Source organism: Tiliqua scincoides, chromosome 1 (assembly GCF_035046505.1).
Source record: "Tiliqua scincoides isolate rTilSci1 chromosome 1, rTilSci1.hap2, whole genome shotgun sequence".
NCBI classification, from domain to species: Eukaryota; Metazoa; Chordata; class Lepidosauria; order Squamata; family Scincidae; genus Tiliqua; species Tiliqua scincoides.
In genome coordinates, this window is record NC_089821.1 from 55,518,332 (window position 1) to 55,533,339 (window position 15,008).

Here is a 15,008-nt window from a genome sequence, read left to right on the forward strand (position 1 = left end):
TATTTTGTTTTTAAAAAAATGGTTTTTTTGTTTTGTTGTATGTATTATTGTCTGCTCAAGTTTTATATGGCGGGGGGCGAATGGGGAAGGGGGGAAATGGGTGTTGATGTATCTTGAAATATCTCACTTGTGTGCACTCAATATGCAAGAGTCAAACTGCCCGGAATTCTGCACCTATTGTACTTTTCATTCGTAATACAGTATCAATAAAGCAATCAACTATCATGTTACTTGGCCTCAGATGACTTTTTGTAAAATCTGGTTTATTTTAATCCACATTTTATTACTTTTTAGAAATCTGACCTATCTTTCAAAGAGCTAAGATTGTGCTAATCAAATAGCCTGGCCTGTGCACTGGCTCCTTGAGTTTCAGATATGAGACTTATGGGCAGCTACACAAGCACTTTCACACAGGAACAGTGCTTCCTTTATGGTACTTTTGCACTATGCACAATAGTGCTGGGCCAGCAAGAGCTGGTGGTTTGAGCTACATATCGTCTTACTTCCATACAGACCTCCAGAATGCTACTAGCACATACATAGGGCCCAGTCCTATCTCCTGCCAGCCTGCATGATGCAGTGGTGCTGACAGAGTGCATGCTGCATGCAATGGTGGGCAAGTGAATCGACAGCCGAACAGTAAGTAAAACTCTTACTTACTTCCCCATAGGCCACCTGCTTCAATAGGTCTTCTTGGATCTACGCCAGCTCTTTTGCTGGTGTAAGTCCAAGGAACTTCTGGGGGGGGGGGTCCAGACAAGAAAGAGGAGTTAGGATCTTTGGTGTGTGCCACTGCTGCTGAGATCTCCCTTCCACCCCTGGCTTGTCCCATTTCCCAGCCAGAACATCCCACAGTCTCCCCTGTTCTGCTTCTGCTGACTTGCCAGCAGCAGTGCAAGATGGAGAAGGTTCAGTGGGCCATTGTTGCTCATTCACAGCCTCTGGCTATTGGCCCTGGCAACTACAGCCCACAGAATGAAAGGGTGACTCTCATGCTGTCATTTGGATATATATACTGATGTCTATGCCCCCAAATAGGATTGGGGTGCCCAGGTACATTATCTTTTAAGGTTGCAATCCTATACACACTTATCTGGGAGTTATCCAATTCAACTCAGTGGGGTTTACTTATGAGCAGACATACATAGGATTGTGCTGTAACAAAGGTTTTTTCATGGAACTAAGCATTATTGCCCACTAACTGCTGAATACTGTGTGGATTCTCAGTGACGTGGCTCACTGGATGAGAGCTGATCCTAACAGATTCAGACCCCCTCCCCCCAAATCTGTATTGTAATATGTTAGGAAAGCCTTTAAGTGTGATGATGCCCACAGGTACTAATTATACATGAGATTATAAAAGCACTTAGGGCTCAATCCTATCCAACTTTCCAGCACTGGTGCAACCACAATGCAGCCCCAATACCCATACCTTGAGGCCTCTATGACTGACTTCCCAACACAGGAAGCAGTGCATACCCCATTGGTATAGCAGCTCTGGCACTGGAAAATTGGATAGGATTGGGCCCTATCCAATCTGTGCTATCTGATATCAATTTTTACTACTAAGGCATGACCAAATTCCCTTTGTTGATTCATGGGTTGAGAATACATCTTTCTAGCCCTCTTCTTTGAAGTATATTCATGAACAAGAATGCCAAGAAACTCTTGAAGCAGAACCTTCTGACTACATTGCTGCCCATTCTCCAAGCTCAGGGGGCTGCCCTACTTTCTTTGGAGAGTACATGAATGGGAGCATATTTGAAGCAATCTGAAGGATATTGGGGGCAGAGCTGAGTGACCATTGGGACAGTTGTCCCACCTAGTGTCTTCAGTGGAGGTAAGATGCAGCCCATCCACTCACCAAGCAAGTACTTTTTGAGGATTCTTTGCTTTTTCAGGATTGAGAAGATTCTTTGGCTCCCTTACTAAATTGGCTAATGCTGAGGGGCGGGTGTTCAACTGCTTCATTCTGTTTGCAAAGAGGTTGTGTGTCATTAGCATTTTGGTTGCAATTAACAGGAACAGTTCAGGTAAAGGGAAGATCAGTGGACATTCAAAGGCATTCAAAAGAGCAAAGGGAGTGTACCTTGCTAGTCACTTGAGGCTCAATAGTGTGTGAGAGAGGCACTTCCTTTAGGCACAGGCAGCATCACACTTTCAAAGGCCATCAGTGGGAATTCTTAAGTTATTTCTGCCCAATGTTGCATATATGCAACAGGGATCAAATGTGTACATTTGTGGGCTGGGCAGAAAAGGGTTAACCATGCCTCAGGTTGTCAGTGAGAAGTAGGGACCAAGTAGTGCCTGGTCAGCTGCTAGGAATTAGGAAAGGCCAGTCGATGGGCAGAAAGAATAGCATTTTCTTGACACATTCCTTTGAGCCAACATCCCAAATTGCTGGTGGAGGATGAAGAGTAAAGCCAATGTTATATTACTGCTATATTTCTGTTATATTAAATAAAGGTGTTGCTCTTTTTGAGTCTACCTAAGAGCCTTGTACCTTATTTGTGTGGGGACAAATTCCATCTTGGAATGGAATTCCATTCCATCCCTAAACTCATTCTGAAGATCTTTCTACAGGAAGAATTCTGAGGACTGAACAAAGATTAATTAAGGCATTTTAACAGATATTATCCATATGGCATGGAGAAGCCATCCCACAGAACATTTGCTGCAACCTCCATTTCAAGGTCGGTAGAAAATCTCTGGGCCAGCATAGACAATATTTTATCCTCCAAACCAGGGGTGCCCAAACCCTGGCCCTGGGGCCACATGAGGCCCTTGAGGCCTCTCAATACGGCCCTCAGGGAGCCCCCAATCTCCAGTGAGCCTCTGGCCCTTTGGAGATTTGTTGGAGCCCACACTGGCCTGATGCAACTGCTCTCAGCAGTTGTTTGACTTCTCGCGTGAGCTGTGGGATGAGGGCTTCCTCCATTGCTTGCTGTTTCGTGTCTGTGATGCAGTAGCAGCAGCAAAGGAAAGGCCAGCCTTGCTTTGTGCAAGGCCTTTTATACCTATTGCAAGACCTTCATTCATTCATATAAGTTCATCTTTAATATGTATACTTATGTAAATGTATTCAAATTTTAAATGTAAATTATTTTTTTTCCCCAGCCCCCCAACACAGTGTCAGAGAGATGATGTGGCCCTCCTGCCAAAATGTTTGGACACCCCTGCTCTAGATCTTAGCTTTTAAAAAAGGACTGTAGCTTTGTCCTGCTTAACATGCTGAGCTACAGGATGTGGTGACGGCATCTGGCCTAGATGCCTTTAAAAGGGGATTGGACAAGCTTCTGGAGGAAAAAACCATTACGGGTTACAAGCCATGATGTGTATGTGCAACCTCCTGATTTCAGAAATGGGCTATGTCAGATGCAGGGAAGGGCACCAGGATACAGGTCTCTTGTTATCTGGTGTGCTTCCTGGGGCATTTGGTGGGCTGCTGTGAGATACAGGAAGCTGGACTACATGGGCCTATGGCCTGATCCAGTAGGACTGTTCTTATGTTCTTGTGCCAAATTCTAACCCCCACTCTCAGACCTGGAAGTCTTTCACAGGCTGCTCAGATCTGTACCAGTGAAATTGCTGGTGTTTATTCAAGAAGCCCCATAAAGCAGGTTAGGGCTTGACACAGGGTAAAGAGGAAAATATCCCATTAACCCCAAGTGACCTCCAGCCTACTCCTAACTCTGTGCTGGATACAGTGCAAGCCACTGTGGACCCAATCCGCGGAAATGTGAAACTGTGGATACAGGATTCATGAATATGGGAGCCTCCTGTACATTAACAGCTGTAATCAATAATATCTTGAAAAAGTATCGTCTCCCATAAAGTATATCCTTATATTGTTTCCTTAAGTGCCAAAATTTATTATCATTCACCTACCAAATAAAATTTTGATCACACTTGTATTTAAAGCTATACTTTCCTTTTGCAAGACAGTATGAGGAGTTAGACATCTGAGGGGAATTTTTTTTTCTAAACGAGACAGGCAGATTGTATAGGTATTACACTATTGCTCCAGCTTCCAGTTCTCTGTGGATTAGTGTGGACAGTACAATTCTGAGAATGAGCCGTCAGAACCCACATTTGATGGGGTGGTGCAAAAATGCCAGCCTGTGTGTATGTGGGAAGGGGGAACAAGCAGGGCCTAGGAGAGGGGGGGGGGTAAAGGGGGTAATTTGTACCTGGGCCCAGGGTTTAAAAGGGGGCCCAGGAGCCAAAGAAGGTGGCCCAGAACTTTCCTGGGATCTGACATTTCCTATCTACTCAGACTTTTTGCCCTCAGGGGATGCTGGGGACACTACCATTAGTGTGTGGCTGCAGCTACTGCAGCTATTGGAAAGCTATGTATGCTGGGCCAAGGAATGCATACATGACACTCCTTAACACAGTGTCAAGTCTGGGAGGAAGCTATACTGCTGCAGTAGCTCTGACTTTTGGATCTGCTTATCATGAAGGAACATATGAGAACTCAGGGACACAGCTGCAAGACTACAACTGCTGCAGAAGCAAGTTTTGGTACTCACAGAACACTTTCCATTTGAGTGTGAGACTAAATATGATGATGCTAATTTTCTTCATGATTTTCTATATTTAAAAGATTTTAGAGAGACTTAGGAGCGTGTTTGGTTTTCCATGTTACTGAATCTAGCTGCTGATGCCACATGGGTGTGTAAACCTGGGCACCAAAGACTTTTCCAATTGTCTTCACCCTCTCCCCCACCCTGTTTTGGCCCCCCACCCCTACTCTGCTTACCCATCACCTTACTCCCCCACTCTTTCACCCCTCCCCCTTTGCAAAGGGGCCCAAAAGAAACTCTGTACCCCCCTGATAAAATTCCTCTCAAAGGCCCTGGGAACAAGTGCAGGAAAGGGAGAAGATCTATGAAGAGAGAAGCTGGAATCCATACATGAGGTATATTTTCCCTCACCACTCTGCAGTTGGAAAGGTGGTATTGTAAACTGCACAGGCTATACTGATAACCTGGTGGATGCCCTTCCATGGTCAGGACTGCCAGGAACAGAAAAGGGACCAGAGTGGTAACAGTAGCTCTAGGAATGTGCATAGCAGAGTTCAGAAGTCCATCAAAAGCCCTTACAAAACATCGGAACCCTTAGCAAAAGATGTAGTGCCTGTGCTTTACTTTCTTTCTTTCATGTAAAAGCTCAGTTTTCACAATAATGTGCTACGGTAAGAAGAGAGTTGGTAGTGTAGTCTGCGCAGTGGTTACAAGTGTGAGGTATGAATGTGGAAGATTCGCTATTGTGCCATGCACCCTTTGGGTTGCCTTGGACAAGCCTGTGATCTCTCACCTTCAGTCCTCCTTCTCTAATTTGGAAAGAATACTGGCCGACCTTGGAGGGACATTGGATATGGTTGTTGGCAACCTTCAGTCTCGAAAGACTATGGTATCGCGCTCTGAAAGGTGGTTCTGGAACAGCGTCTAGTGCGGCTGAAAAGGCTGATTCGGGAGTGACAATCCCTTCCACACTGGGAGCAAGTGCAGTCTGTCCCTGGTCTGTCTCCCTGACTGTGGGCCTTCCTTCTTTGCCTCTTTGCCTCAGACTGTTGGCCAAGTGTCTCTTCAAACTGGGAAAAGCCATGTTGCACAGCCTGCCTCCAAGCGGGCCGCTCAGAGGCCAGGGTTTCCCACTTGTTGAGGTCCACTCCTAAGGCCTTCAGATCCCTCTTGCAGATGTCTTGTATCGCAGCTGTGGTCTACCTGTAGGGTGCTTTCCTTGCACGAGTTCTCCATAGAGGAGATCCTTTGGGATCCGCCCATCATCCATTCTCACGACATGACCGAGCCAATGCAGACGTCTCTGTTTCAGTAGTGCGAACATGCTAGGGATTCCAGCACGTTCCAGGACTGTGTTGTTGGAAGGATTTACAGAAAAAAAGCTACGTGAATTGCTTGGAGCACTTGAGAAAAGGTAAGTAATCTTTTGGGGCAAAGGGGCCAGATGCTTGGGGATGACATCATCATGTCATCGCCGAACTTTCAGATTGCTGAGTTCCCAGAAGCAGCTGCACAGAGTTGAGCTTGCCATGAGCCGGACAGGGCACGACAGAGCCGCCTGCCGAGGCTCGCAGAGTACCTATGCTGTGCAGCACAGGGACTCCATGAACCTGGGCAGGCAGCTCTGCCATCCCCTGTCCAGCCCATGGCAAATTGGGTGGGAAGATGAGCTCCATGCAGGCCTGATGACTTTGGGTTGTGGGCTGTATCTGGCCCGTGGGCCATAGGTTGCAGTTCTTGATTTAAATATTCTTATGTATTGCAATATTATGCATTTAAATAAATTCTTATTCACTGTATTGCAAGTCATTAAGAATGAGACTGTGATTTCATGGCCTTCACACAACTAGCACAGCTGTGCTTTTACTTACTTACTTACTTACTTACTTACTTACTTACTTACTTTCTTACTCACTCACTCACTCACTCACTCACTCACTCACTCACTCACTCACTCTGCTAAGGGCACTCCAGGCTACTTACAAATAAACAATAAAACAATACTAAAACATTGATAAATATGATAAAACAATTAAAACAATAAAACACAATAAAACGGATTCTGATTAAAACAAGTTCATAAAAAAGCACCAGGTCAGCATAAAAAAGCTTCACTGAATAAAAATTATAATGATACTATCGCTTTCCAGACCTACTCTTAAAAGTGTGTCATACTGAAAACGCATGAAACATGGTTTGGAATATGAATGTGGCTTTTTGTCATGTCCCCTTTCACATTATGATTTTATTGTTGTTTTTATTGCAAGTATATTGGATTTTATTTCATTACAGTTATTATAAGTTGCCTTGAGCATCTTATTTTTTAAGAGGAAAAGGCAAGGAATACATTCTTCAATGTACTTGGAACACCAACTATTTTCACACCGAAGAATCAACAGCCGGAGGGCCTTTGTCCCATCACAGCTCTCTCATGCCGCAACAGTGTTAATTTATTTTGCAGTAGCTGGTTCCGAAATATGTTATGTTGAGTAGTTCTAAATGAACCTCACCAGCTGCAGCATGTGACATGGCAGGCTGTGTTCTATTTGGGGGCTTCATGTTCACGCATGCCACTGTCCAGGAGAAAGCTGCTATTAAGTATCTTATACTCAGCAGCTCCATCACAGCTTGGCATGACATGACTACCAGAAGGCGCAAAGAAGAGTTTAGCAATGCGCGAGTTGCAGCAAATTAGAAAAAAAAAAGAATGAGTTTATTGACCAGTAAGGATAGCAACAAGTTTTCATGCAGTGAGACCTACTTTCAGTGCTTGGTCTAAGCTCCTGTAGACAGAGAACCTGAGTTCTAAATAAAACCTGGATTGGGAAAGCTTCGAATTCTGGCATATTAGAGCTTCTAGGCAGTGGTGTCACTAGGCTTTGCATCACCCGGTGCGGGAGGCCAGCGCGTCACCCCCATGATGTGCAGTGCACCCCTTCCTGTGCAGTTGGCGGTGCCTCTAGTGTCGTGCGCATGCGCGAGGCTCACGCACATGCACGACGCTAAATCTAACTGCAGCCGAGTTCAGAGGTGCCTGCGAGCCCTTCCGAATTCGGCTGCAGGTGCCTCTAGCGTCATGCGCATATGCGAGGCTCGTGCGCAACGCTAGATCTAACTGCAGCTGAGTTCAGAAGGGCAGGAACTTGGCTGCAGGTTTGTGGCTGTGGCATCGCGCACTTAGTAAGCGTGCAGGGGGTGGGGTGTGTGGTGCGTCACCCCCCAACAGCGCTTCACCTGGTGGGCTCGCACCCCCTGCACCCCCTAGCGATGCCAGTGCTTCTAGGAAAACCTGGAGAGTTGATTGCTAAACCATGAAAACTTTTCTTTTCCCTTTCAAATTACTTTTGGAAGATACAATGAGAACAGTCTGAGAAAGCAGAAAGTACCATCTTGCATTTTGAGCTGGCCAGAAAAACAAAACCTTCACTAGGTTTATTCAGCTTACTGCTTGTAAAGAACCTCTCTTGCTTAGCCAGGGAGGTAACAGAGCTCAACATCACAGTCACTAGTCAATTTTTAAAAAGAAATGTACTGGGGTGAACTTCCCGGGGAGCAATGTTTTTGCTTCTGGATGCCCTGCTAAACATCCCAAGTGTGTGAGAGCCAATTATTTGGATTCGAGAAAAGATACGTGGCAACACCCTGCACGTTTCTTTATTATGACTATGTTTGCTCAAAAGTAAGCCACCATTAGGTTCAGTGGACTTAGTCCTCAGTACAAGTTGGATTGCACCCTATGTTGGCATGGAAAACAGATTGTGTAGTGTGGGATGGTGTATTGTAGTGGTTCAGGAGTTGAACTTAGATGATCTAGGTTCAAATCCCTATTCAGCCATGAGGTTTCCTGGCTGACCTTGGGCCAGCCACAATCTCTCAGTCTTATCTATCTCACAGGGTTGTTGTGAGGACAAGGAGGGAAGGAACCATGTATACATCTCTGAGCTCCTTGGAGGAAGGGTGGCATAAAAACATGAAAAATAAATACATAAAATAATTGGCCCAAAACCCTGACACAAATAACTTGCAGATCACGTTTTATTGTGCCATTTCAAGAGAGCTGTGTTTTTAAAAATGCTATGTAGTATTTCATGTTAAATTCATATCAAGAGGGGGAAAAAAAAGATGGGCACAATCCAGGCACAGTTGCTGTTTGTTGTCTCCTTGGGTTTAGCCTTGCTGAATTTCAGTGGAAGAGCCAAGCACTGTGCAGTATGATCCTATGCATGCTTACTCAGAAGTAAGCCCTATTGCCTCAAATGGAATTGATCTCTAAAACAAATCAAATGGCTGCCATTACTTGTTACAAAAGCCTTGTTTTTGCCAATACATGTGCTTCTGCTCTTGTAACAGCATCAAGGTGTCAGCTGAGCCCAATTTATTGTTTACCCATAATAAGAGGAGATAAAAGCCGTTCCAAAGATCTGTTTAGGAGTCATGCTATCTGTGGTTATATAATTAAACAAACCTCTCTGCCAACAACTTGTTTGGGGGCGTGGGAGGGAAATGACAATTAGATCATTTCTCAAGGTTGCAAAATTGCACAATAAAAGCTTTGTGCCACTGTGCCATAATCCCCAAATTTTGGCGTTTAATGGCATACACAGACAAGCCTATGCTTTAATGCTTCCTCAAAGATGGGAGGAGCAGGAGGAGGAAAGGAAAATAAAGACTCAATAGGGGAGAGCCAACATTAGGTGAGGAAGAAATTGGGATTATATGACAGAGGATGTATATAATGGATGATAGCACTTCCACTCATATGTTTAGCATTTGCCAGACAATATAGGTATGCAATCAATTTCAGATATGGGCCATCTTGAAAAGTACACAGATACAAATATGGTGGCCACATAAAAATGGCTGGGTTTGTTGTGGTTATTTTTTATATTTAAACGTTTTTGCACATCATATATTAGAATGCATTTGGTGTCATATCTGGGGCAAGCTGAAGTTAAGGTATTTGAAAACATTAAAAAATATTCTGTGCAACACAGAAGTTGGCTTATTTATATTTATGTAATTATGCTAATATATGTGTTGGATGTCTACACACACACACACACACACACACACACACACACACACACACACACACACACACACACACACACACACACGAACAAATGTAAATCAACACATTCAGCTTACTAAAAAAGTAGAAGTTTGTATACAAGGAAATCATTTTGATTGTTAAAGAATCATTTCTCAGTAAAGGTATTAAAAATATAGTACAGGTAAAATGCAAGTAGCCACACTAAAATATAATGTGTAGTGATACAACAGATTTTTTTTTACACATATGCACTGAAAACTGCAAATCAACAGAACTGTAATTTCTGAAGTTTTATCAAAGTAATACATGTGCAAATCAAATTCAACAGCTGAGCACCTGTTTGCATCTGAGCACATCAAAGTACAGAGTAGTTTTCATCACCTGCAGCTGTGGGCTTCTCTCTCTCTCTCTCTCTCTCTCTCTCTGCAAGCACATTTCAAAAGCTCATGGAAGCATATCATACTTTTGGTTTGACCAGGAAGTTGGACTAGCCCTACCAGGTCAAGGGAAGCAATGAGTTTTCTGGGTGAGCAAAGCACTCAGCAGCCTACACACACAGCATACCCAGTGAACTTTCTGACCTATAGCTTTGGGTAGCCAACCACATGAGGCAGTAGAATGCTGATCCAGAGTTCCCAGGTCTAGTGGGTCCTGACAACAGAAAGTAATTACCTTTTTTTTTTTGGGGGGGGGGGCGGGGAATGGATGAAAGCATCAAAAGATCATGAAGTTCAGATATGTCATCCAGCACTTCAAAATGACAGTCTGATTACATTGTGTAGAACACTATTACTCAGTTTCAGTTGTCATCTTTATATGCTTCAGTTAAAGCAGGCAAAATGCTGCAGTAGTTCTTTGAGGTCATCTTCTTGCCATGGTGACATGCGTTACAGTAAGGCAGGAACTACACTTGCCAAGGTGTGTATTCCAGTATTCACAAAAACAGCTTCAAAACCACTTCCTTTCATCTGCTGACAATCCGCTGAAAAAAACAACTTATTTGATAAGGAAGCACTACAAACTTTGAGAAACTTTCTCTATACTTGTCAGGCTAATTCCATTATATAACTTTTGGCTAGCTGTATCGTGGCTGATCTCCTGGAACCTTCCATTCAGATGCTATGTGTGCTAAGTTTGATGGTGTCCATTATATGTCTCAGGCTGCAGTTCTATATGCATTTACCTGAGAGTAAGTCCCACTGAAATCAGGGAGACCCATGCCTACCCTTGTGCTGTTATTGTAGCTACTAAAGAAGAGTTGTCATAAAACAGGCAGAAAGAAACTGGCAGACAGATTGTTGGTTTTTGTAAGCTCTGCTGGCATGGAATCCTGCCTATGAAATGCAAGTATTTTGAAAGGTTTTTTTTTTTTGCTTTGACTGTGTACTTGCTGAAGCCATGCTGTTTCCTCCTTCTTACGAACCAGCATCCATGCCATTAAGCATCTGAATTAAGAACATACTTTTGGATTTTTTAGAAATGCTTGCCTGACTAGAGCACATGCATTGGGAAGCTCAGGTACACTTCATGGCTGACGATTCATTCTGTCAAATGGCACTATGGGTGATCTCTTCATTCCCAAAAATGCAGATGCAACTTGTTGAAATATGGATATACTAGTGCCCTGGAAGGAACATTTTGGTGTGCTGCTTGGACTGCGGTAAATGTTGTCAAATGCTGCCACTGTCAGAATTTCCTTACCTAACTTTGCTGGACAAACAAGTTTTTCCTCCTGAAACTGAAGTTTTGCACAGAGAAGACAAGATTTCCAACATGTTTCTGTGTGTATGCATGTGTGTGAGATTGACAGGCCATGGCTATGTAATGTCTCCTCAATCTCGTTTTTTCTTCTTTTTCCATATATTGCAAGTCCCAAGTGCAAGGGTGAAGGAGGATCTCTGTCAGTCAGATGTTTCACTGTGCTTCTTGTTGACTTGCAACTTTACTGGTTAAAAAACCCAAAAAGCTGTGATCATTTGATATAAGAGGATTTTAGAGCAATGTTTCTCAACTAGTGGTACTCGTAGGACGGAGGTATTTGAGGTGGTGTCTGGTGGGACCCCAGACACCAGTAAGACCTGCAATGTAATGACAAGCAGCACTAGGAGGTTCAGCTTGAGAGGCAGTGCTCCAGTGTGCACTTTCTGCACACTCAGAACTGCTCTCCAGCTGCCCTGAGCCTCTTACCAGTGTTTGTTGCATTGTGTCTGACCTCCCAATTTGGAAGTAACTGGCAATGACATCATCACCAGTTATTTCTGATGGTACTTCCAACTGGAGGACCATATGAAGTGGCACAGTAGGGGACAAATGTTGAGAAATGCTGTTTAAGAGTTAATGCCATAATTTCCAGTGCGTTGAATCATATTTGCAACAGCAAGCAGTACTCAAGGGACAGTTTTAATTTCACAATTACAATCAAGTCACCCATTCCAAGCACTGGTATGTTGAGTCATTTCTTGTCATATCTGGTTGCAAAATGGATTACTCTTCATTGCTGTCATCTTGTCAGTGAGTCTGCCTCACCAACCGTCTTGTCAAGGTCAATAGTTACTCTCCTCTTGAAAGTTTTGTGGCCAGCTGTAGAATTCCTCCACTATGACTACCCTTGCCCCCACCCCTCCTTGTATGAGGTGAGGTGGTAAATCCTATTGAATGGTTAGGGGACAGGGGGCAGAGGTAGCATGGCTGTATTGGCAGCTTGCTTTCCTAGGCTGAGCTCATTGTCGATCTAAGATGTAGCCCTCAGAAACAGTAAGCGACAACTTATGCTGTTCTTTATATCCTTTTGTTTTTCTTTAATATGAAGATGCATCCTCAGCATCACCTGGCAGGACAAAGTTCCAAACAACACAGTCCTGGAACGTGCTGGAATCCCTAGCATGTATGCACTGCTGAAACAGAGACGCCTGCGTTGGCTTGGTCATGTCGTGAGAATGGATGATGGCCGGATCCCAAAGGATCTCCTCTATGGAGAACTCGTGCAAGGAAAGCGCCCTACAGGTAGACCACAGCTGCGATACAAGGACATCTGCAAGAGGGATCTGAAGGCCTTAGGGATGGACCTCAACAAGTGGGAAACCCTGGCCTCTGAGCGGCCCGCTTGGAGGCAGGCTGTGCAGTATGGCCTTTCCCAGTTTGAAGAGACACTTGACCAACAGGCTGAGGCTAAGAGGCAAAGAAGGAAGGCCCATAGCCAGGGAGACAGACCAGGGACAGACTGCACTTGCTCCCGGTGTGGAAGGGATTGTCACTCCGGATTGGCCTTTTCAGCCACACTAGACGCTGTGCCAGATCCACCTTTCAGAGCGCGATACCATAGTCTTTCAAGACTGAAAGTTGCCAATACAAATATGAAGAATTTAACATATAAAATGAAACAAAATCAGAGAAGAACAAGGGACCAATCTTAGCTTGTCCTGGAGATGGGGAAATTCCACTTTATTATGGTCAAAATTGCACCTCCTGCCTTGCATCAAAATTGCATCTCCTGTACCTTCATTCGAGGTATGAGGATGAATGTCCCTTCCTGCAAGGAGACTTCTGGCAGCTTCCCTGGCCCTACAGAACACAGCGGCAGCCATTTTGGCACCATTGTAGTCTGCAGCGCTGGGAAGCATAGAATCGGTGTGTAAGTTCCCTATATACACACAGGTTACGTTGTAGGGGTCTGTACATAAGTCAGAATATATCTCGGTTGAATCAGTTGGCTCTTGCTTGTCCAGCAGTATCGACCAAAGCACATACTGCAGCCAGGGCCTCCAAGTGGAATTTTATCACTGGCACAAAGTTTCTTTTGGGCCCCTTCCCAAAGGAGGGGATGATGAAACAGAGTGGGAAAGGGTGGTGACCAGGGTGGACAGAACAGGGATGGGGAAGAGACAAAACAAGGCAGGGAGACAATGGTGACAGACAGAAAAGTCTTTGGAGCCCAGGTCTACTGTGCCTCCCAATGCAAAGCCCACCTGCCCATGTAGCTTGGATACCTAGATTCAGTAATATGGAAAACCAAGTACACTCCTAAGCCTCTCTAAAATCTTTTTAATATAGAAAATCATTGCAGAAAATTAGCATCATTGTATTTAGGCTCGCACTAGAATAGAAAGTGCCCTATCTGCAGCAAAACATACTTCTGCAGCAGCTATAGTCCCACAGCTGTGTCCCTGAGCTGCCATACACTCCTTCATGGATCCACAACCAAAGAGCTACTGTAGCAAGCCAGTTTCCTCCCAGATTTGACACTGTGTTCAGGAGTGTCATGTATGCATTCCTTGGCCCAGCATGTATGGTTTTTGGTAGCAGCCACCATCATGCACCCAGCATCCCACATGGGCAGCAAGTCCAGGTGAGATAGAAAATATAAGATCCCAGGAAATTTCTGGGCCCCCTCCTTTGGCTCCTGGACCCCCTTTTTGGCCCAGGTACAAATTAACCCTTTTACCCCCTTCTCATGGGCCCTGACTATGATTATGTGAAAGCCTTGAGACAGACATCCATAACTCACATAGTCAGCATATTTATTTAAAATATTTATATCCCACCTTTCCTCCATAAAAATGAGATGCTTGGGGCAGCTAACAAAAAACAAATTAAAATACAAGGATTAAAGTACAATACAGTGTTCCATACAGTATCATATTCCATGCTAGGTCCCTCCCCCATGTGGTAGGTATGGTGTGGAACAGGGAGGAGGAATAGCGATTTGGTGTATCCTCAGCTAAGCAAATGACATATGGAACTTTTATAATTTAGTGTCATATGAGAGAATATCATTTAAAATTTATTCTAATGTCTACAGATGTATTCTCTGACCTCAAGGACCACAGAAATGTCACCATGTGTATTTTCAAACTTGATAAGCTGTAAATACAAAAAAGTATTATTCTAAAACCCAGCATATTTACACAGGCTCTATACTGGAGCCTTTGCATTCTCAAGATGGCTTCGCATCTGAAACGGAGTGTAAAATCAAGATTTACAATCATGCTAAAATGAATGTTCTTACCACAATTTCTATTTGTAGATCAACATGCCTAGTGGATATGGTGCAATGGCCCAAATCATTACCAACTTTTCAGCTCTGACATCGCTGTGCCAATGGGGCGTGTGCTGTATCTGGTGGCAATCATGGAGGCCTCCTCAAGATAAGAGAATGTTTGTTACTTTACCTCAAAGCTGCATTACCCTTACCTTGGTGCTGGAAAGTTGGTTAGGATTATGCCCAGTAGTGACTCACTGGGCTTCCATGACAAGATATGTGGCTGGTTCTGCTTTGCTGTTGCATGTACTGGTGGTATGACCTGGTTCCCCCCATGGATCATAGTCATGCTCCCTGGAACATGTTGACATCTGCAGTGTGGTACTTTCCTTGTGTGAAAGCTAGTGTGCCCATTGCATATATATGAGGGTGCAATCCTAACCCCTTAGGT